This window comes from Aquarana catesbeiana, linkage group LG04, assembly GCF_042186555.1.
Source record: "Aquarana catesbeiana isolate 2022-GZ linkage group LG04, ASM4218655v1, whole genome shotgun sequence".
NCBI lineage: Eukaryota > Metazoa > Chordata > Amphibia > Anura > Ranidae > Aquarana > Aquarana catesbeiana.
Genome location: NC_133327.1, coordinates 558491521 through 558498369, shown reverse-complemented (window position 1 = coordinate 558498369; position 6849 = coordinate 558491521).

Below are 6849 nucleotides of genomic sequence, written 5' to 3'. Positions count from 1 at the left end.
TGTCCACCGACTCAGTCGATCGACTGACCTTCATAAAAATGAATCAGTCTTGGATCACCACCAGCTACCAAGCACCTGATGCTGATGTAACCGAATAATTTTTTTTGAAATCTCAGATCCCTTCAAAGACTGCCTATGCTGATGCTGAGTGACTATGCCTGAGTAATTATCCTCTTCCTCCTCAATCATCACGCTGATAGCTTGTAAGAACATTTTTGGTTCTGGGCGCCACCACCAGTGCCTAAGGCCCAATTTTTCAGCCCCTGTTTAACAGGGGCGTGTAATTACAATTTTTGATGCAATACTTTGCAGCAGGGCTCGTTCCTGCGTTCCAACTAGAGTGTCTGTGAGGGGTTGCAGTGTTTTGGCACCAGCACCAGTGCCTAAGGCCCAATTTTTCTGCCCCTGTTTAACAGGGGCGTGTAATTACAATTTTTGATGCAATACTTAGCAGCAGGGCTCGTTCCTGCGTTCCAACTAGAGTGTCTGTGAGGGGTTGCAGTGTTGTGGCACCAGCACCAGTGCCTAATAGGGATGAGCCGAACACCCCCCTGTTCGGTTCGCACCAGAACATGCGAACAGGAAAAAAGTTTGTTCGAACATGCGAACACCGTTAAAGTCTATGGGACACGAACATGAATAATCAAAAGTGCTAATTTTAAAGGCTTATATGAAAGTTATTGTCATAAAAAGTGTTTGGGGACCTGGGTCCTGCCCCAGGGGACATGGATCAATGCAAAAAAAAGTTTTAAAAACGGCCGTTTTTTCAGGAGCAGTGATTTTAATAATGCTTAAAGTCAAACAATAAAAGTGTAATATCCCTTTAAATTTCGTACCTGGGGGGTGTCTATAGTATGCCTGTAAAGGGGCGCATGTTTCCTGTATTTAGAACAGTCTGACAGCAAAATAACATTTTGAAGGAAAAAACTAATTTAAAACTACCCGCGGCTATTGCATTGCCGACAATACACATAGAAGTTCATTGATAAAAACGGCATGGGAATTCCCCAAAGGGGAACCCCGAACCAAAATTAAAAAAAAAAAATGACGTGGGAGTCCTCCTAAATTCCATACCAGGCCCTTCAGGTCTGGTATGGATATTAAGGGGAACCCCGGCCAAAATTAAAAAAAAAAAATGACGTGGGGGTTCCCCCTAAATTCCATACAAGACCCTTCAGGTCTGGTATGGATTTTAAGGGGAACCCCGCGCCAAAAAAAAAAAAAAAAAACGGCGTGGGGTCCCCCCAAAAATCCATACCAGACCCTTATCCGAGCACGCAACCTGGCAGGCCGCAGGAAAAGAGGGGGGGACGAGAGTGCGGCCCCCCTCCCTCCTGAACCGTACCAGGCCACATGCCCTCAACATTGGGAGGGTGCTTTGGGGTAGTCCCCCAAAACACCTTGTCCCCATGTTGATGAGGACAAGGGCCTCATCCCCACAACCCTGGCCGGTGGTTGTGGGGGTCTGCAGGCGGGGGGCTTATCGGAATCTGGAAGCCCCCTTTAACAAGGGGACCCCCAGATCCCGGCCCCCCCCCCCTGTGTGAAATGGTAAGGGGGTACATAAGTACCCCTACCATTTCACGAAGAAAGTGTCAAAAATGTTAAAAATGACAAGAGACAGTTTTTGACAATTCCTTTATTTAAATGCTTCTTCTTTCTTCTATCTTCCTTCATCTTCTGGTTCTTCTGGTTCTTCTGGCTCTTCTGGTTCTTCCTCCGGCGTTCTTGTCCAGCATCTCCTCCGCGGCGTCTTCTGTCTTCTTCTCCTCGGGCCGCTCCGCACCCATGGCATGGGGGGGAGGCTCCCGCTCTTCTCTTCTTCTTTTCTTCTCTTCTTCTCTTCTTCATTTTCTTCTCCGGGCCACTCCGCAATCCATGCTGGCATGGAGGGAGGCTCCCGCTGTGTGACGGCGCTCCTCGTCTGACAGTTCTTAAATAACGGAGGGGCGGGGCCACCCGGTGACCCCGCCCCCCTCTGACGCACAGTGACTTGACGGGACTTCCCTGTGGCATTCCCCGTGACGTCACAGGGAAGTCCCGTCAAGTCACCGTGCGTCAGAGGGGGGCGGGGTCACCGGGTGGCCCCCCCCGTTATTTAAGAACTGTCAGACGAGGAGCGCCGTCACACAGCGGGAGCCTCCCTCCATGCCAGCATGGATTGCGGAGCGGCCCGGAGAAGAAAAGAAGAAGAGAAGAAGAGAAGAAAAGAAGAAGAGAAGAGCGGGAGCCTCCCCCCCATGCCATGGGTGCGGAGCGGCCCGAGGAGAAGAAGATAGAAGACGCCGCGGAGGAGAGGCTGGACGAGAACGCCGGAGGAAGAACCAGAAGAGCCAGAAGAACCAGAAGAACCAGAAGATGAAGGAAGATAGAAGAAAGAAGAAGCATTTAAATAAAGGAATTGTCAAAAACTGTCTTTTGTCATTTTTAACATTTTTGACACTTTTTTCGTGAAATGGTAGGGGTACTTATGTACCCCCTTACTATTTCACACAGGGGGGGCCGGGATCTGGGGGTCACCTTGTTAAAGGGGGCTCCCAGATTCCGATAAGCCCCCCGCCCGCAGACCCCCACAACCACCGGCCAGGGTTGTGGGGATGAGGCCCTTGTCCTCATCAACATGGGGACAAGGTGTTTTGGGGGGCTACCCCAAAGCACCCTCCCAATGTTGAGGGCATGTGGCCTGGTACGGTTCAGGAGGGAGGGGGGGCTGCACTCTCGTCCCCCCCTCTTTTCCTGCGGCCTGCCAGGTTGCGTGCTCGGATAAGGGTCTGGTATGGATTTTTGGGGGGACCCATGCCGTTTTTTTTTTTTTTTTTGGCGCGAGGTTCCCCTTAAAATCCATACCAGACCTGAAGGGTCTGGTATGGAATTTAGGGGGAACCCCACGTCATTTTTTTTTTTTAATTTTGGCCGGGGTTCCCCTTAATATCCATACCAGACCTGAAGGGCCTGGTATGGAATTTAGGGGGACTCCCACGTCATTTTTTTTTTTAATTTTGGTTCGGGGTTCCCCTTTGGGGAATTCCCATGCCGTTTTTATCAATGAACTTCTATGTGTATTGTCGGCAATGCAATAGCCGCGGGTAGTTTTAAATGAGTTTTTTCCTTCAAAATGTCATTTTGCTGTCAGACTGTTCTAAACACAGGAAACATGCGCCCCTTTACAGGCACACTATAGACACCCCCCAGGTACGAAATTTAAAGGGATATTACACTTTTATTGATTGACTTTAAGCATTATTAAAATCACTGCTCCTGAAAAAACGGCCGTTTTTAAAACTTTTTTTGCATTGATCCATGTCCCCTGGGGCAGGACCCAGGTCCCCAAACACTTTTTATGACAATAACTTGCATATTAGCCTTTAAAATTAGCACTTTTGATTTCTCCCATAGACTTTTAAAGGGTGTTCCGCGGCATTCGAATTTGCCGCGAACACCCCAAATTGTTCGTTGTTCGGTGAACTTGCGAACAGCCAATGTTCGAGTCGAACATGAGTTCGACTCGAACTCGAAGCTCATCCCTAGTGCCTAAGGCCCAATTTTTCTGCCCCTGTTTAACAGGGGCGTGTAATTACAATTTTTGATGCAATACTTTGCAGCAGGGCTCGTTCCTGCGTTCCAACTAGAGTGTCTGTGAGGGGTTGCAGTGTTGTGGCACCAGCACCACCACCACCACCAAAGGCCCAAATTTTCTGCCCCTGTTCAACAGGGGCATGTAATTACAATTCTTGATCTAATATTTCACAGCAGGGCCCATTTCTGCACCCACCAAGAGCGAGTGAGGACTTACAGTGTTGTGGCACCAGCACCACCACCACCACCACCAAAGGCCCAGTTTTTCTGCCCCCGTTCAACAGGGGCATGTAATTACAATTCTTGATCTAATATTTCACAGCAGGGCCCTGTGAGGGCTTATGTTGTTGTGGCCACAACAACACCTAAGGCCCAAATTTCTGCTGAGTATATAGGGCAGGCCCCTACTTTCAAACATCTAACTTACAAACGACTCCTACTTGCAAACGGAAGGAGACAACAGGAAGTGAGATGAAATCTACCCCTAGGAAGGGAAATTCTCTCCTGTAAGAGTTAATATGGGAAAAACATTTCTCCTTTCCACTGATGCTTTCCAATCCTTGTTCCACAAAAAAACCCAAATTCTCAAAAAACATTTGTCATTGGGACAAAAAGTGAGGTGAAACCTTCTAAAGAGGAGGAAAGACAGCAAAACAAATGTCACAGGGGTGATAACCCTTCCCTATGTTTTCCAAAAAGCTTAAAAAAGATATTTTGGCTGGAGCTAAACACGTTAAAAATGTACCCGTTCAAAATGACAAACAGATTCTACTTAACAACAAACCTACAGTCCCTGTCTTGTTTGCACCGCCTGTATACTGCTGTTCAGAGTATATAGGGCCTGGTGGCCCCACACCTTTCCTTATTTTAATTTGGGTGCGGGGTTCCCCTTAATATCCATACAAGACCCAAAGGGCCTGGTAATGGACTGGGGGGTACCGTTTGTCTCACTGATTTTCATCCATATTGCCAGGACCCACCATTACATTAAACCCGCAAGCAGTTTTAAATGAGATTTTTTCCTTTAAAAATGACATTTGGTGCAGGGACTGTTCTAAACTCGGGCAACACGCGCCACTTTACAGGCATACTATAGACACCCCCCAGGTACGATATTTAAAGGAATATTTCACTTTTTTTTTTTTTTTTACTTTAAGCATCATTAAAATCACTGCTCCCGAAAAAACGGCCGTTTTTAAAAGTTTTTTTTGCATTGATACATGTCCCCTGGGGTAGGACCCGGGTCCCCAAACCCTTTTTAGGACAATACCATGCAAATTAGCCTTTAAAATGAGCACTTTTGATTTTGAACGTTCGAGTCCCATAGCCGTCAATGGGGTTCTAACGTTCGTGCGAACTTTCGGTCCGTTCGCAGGTTCTGGTGCGAACCGACTCAGGGGGTGTTCGGCTCATCCCCAGCCCTTAATAAAGGAATTTTAAGTTCAATTATACTCGCCTATGTGTGTTTTCCTTCAAAAATACAATTTGTTTGTGAGGATTCAGGTACATTTCAAATATACAATGTGAAATTAACAAGGGACACCAACACCAAACAATCTCATTGAGATTAAATAATACAAGATAATAATGGTGTTGTAGTAACTTGACACACAAAACACACACAAAAATATTCTTTATTAAAAAGCATACAACATTTTTAAACAAAAACAGCCTTGAAAAAATATTTTTTACAATTAAAAACAAACAAAAAAAAATTGGTCAGATGTGACAAATCAAAATATATTGAGGGAATCACAATAAATAATAAAGAAAGCAGTTTGAGAGAAGTCTGTGTGAATATGAGCAGCAAAACGACTTCATTCTTCTCACATTATAAAGAAGAAGAGAGTGCGCTGTATTAAACCATTTTTTACATTGCAGCGTGACGAAAGTGCTGTATCCATTCCGAACGCTAATTTTACCAGACCGAGCTGTTCTGTCTCGGAATTTCTTCTGAGCATGCGTGGCACTTTGTGCGTTGGAACTGGGCACACACGGTCGGAATTGACGCGATCGGATTTTGTTGTCGCAAAATTTTATAGCCTGCTCTCAAACTTTGTGTGTCAGAATGTCCGACAACACGTTCCGATAGGACATTTTCCATCGGAAAATCCGACCGTGTGTACGTGGCATTAGTGTTTCAGGCAGCTTCATTTCTCCCCAAAAAATGTTTTTGTCAAAGTTCAACAAAACGTTGTTTGCAAGTTGATCCACAAAACCCCCAAAATAATATGATTTAAAGTGAACCTGTGCTAAGAAGGGGGTGGTGGTTGGAAATTTTTACAATATAGTATGTAAAGCATAACTTCACACTATAGCAGACTTTCCTTTTAATTTGTTTGCTTGCAACTGTTACTCCACTGCCACTGCTGCCATTTTCTCCTGTTCTTCATCTGGATTTAATTGAACAAGCTGAATTTAGAAGCTGATTGGCTACTATGAACAGCAGCACCAGAATCAGAGTGCTAAGGTTTTAGTAAATCTTCCCAATGTGTCTTCTACCGAAAAACATTACCCCCTAGCCCGTACTCCATAGGAATTATTTTTCCCACTCTAGTTCCACTTTAGTCCTTTTTGAACAGTAAGATTAACCACCTTATACATATTGCAAGACCTATTGACTTTGACGTGGTCAATCAGAATCTGTATCATTTGCATGTATACATTGTTGACACTAATGGAAACAAAATAACGAAACTGCATTTTTTGTATTGCTTTATTTTTCTTGAAAACAAGATAAATCTTGAATGCTTTGTATTAACATTCCTAATTTTGACTAAAGTAATCTCTGTTTAGAAAATTCCCCCAAACCAAAGCTGGGAAGGATATATTTCACTATAAGAAGTGTCCAAGTCTCCCTATGAAATGTAAATAATCATTAAAACCACTTTGGCAACAGATCATACTTGTTCCAAGTAGACAACAGCTCGTCAGTAACATTAAGAAAAATGTGTGCCTGGGCTAAAAAGTATTCCAGGCTATGAGATGGAAAAAAGTTTATACGTACTTTTACAACAAAAAATAGGAAGAAATATGTTTCTTTAGTTTAGCTAAAGAATTTTATTGGAAAATCAGCATTATGCTTTATTTTTTTCTAAACTGCTCATGAAATATGCATTTAATTAAATGGATGATTTCTTCTACATGTGTATTTTTAGTAGAGCACATTTTATATTTCACATGTGGACTTCATTAACAATTGAAATATTTTTGTATTCTGTTGGCTTTACATTTAACAAAGCAAAAAAAAAATAATTTAAAATAAGAACTACA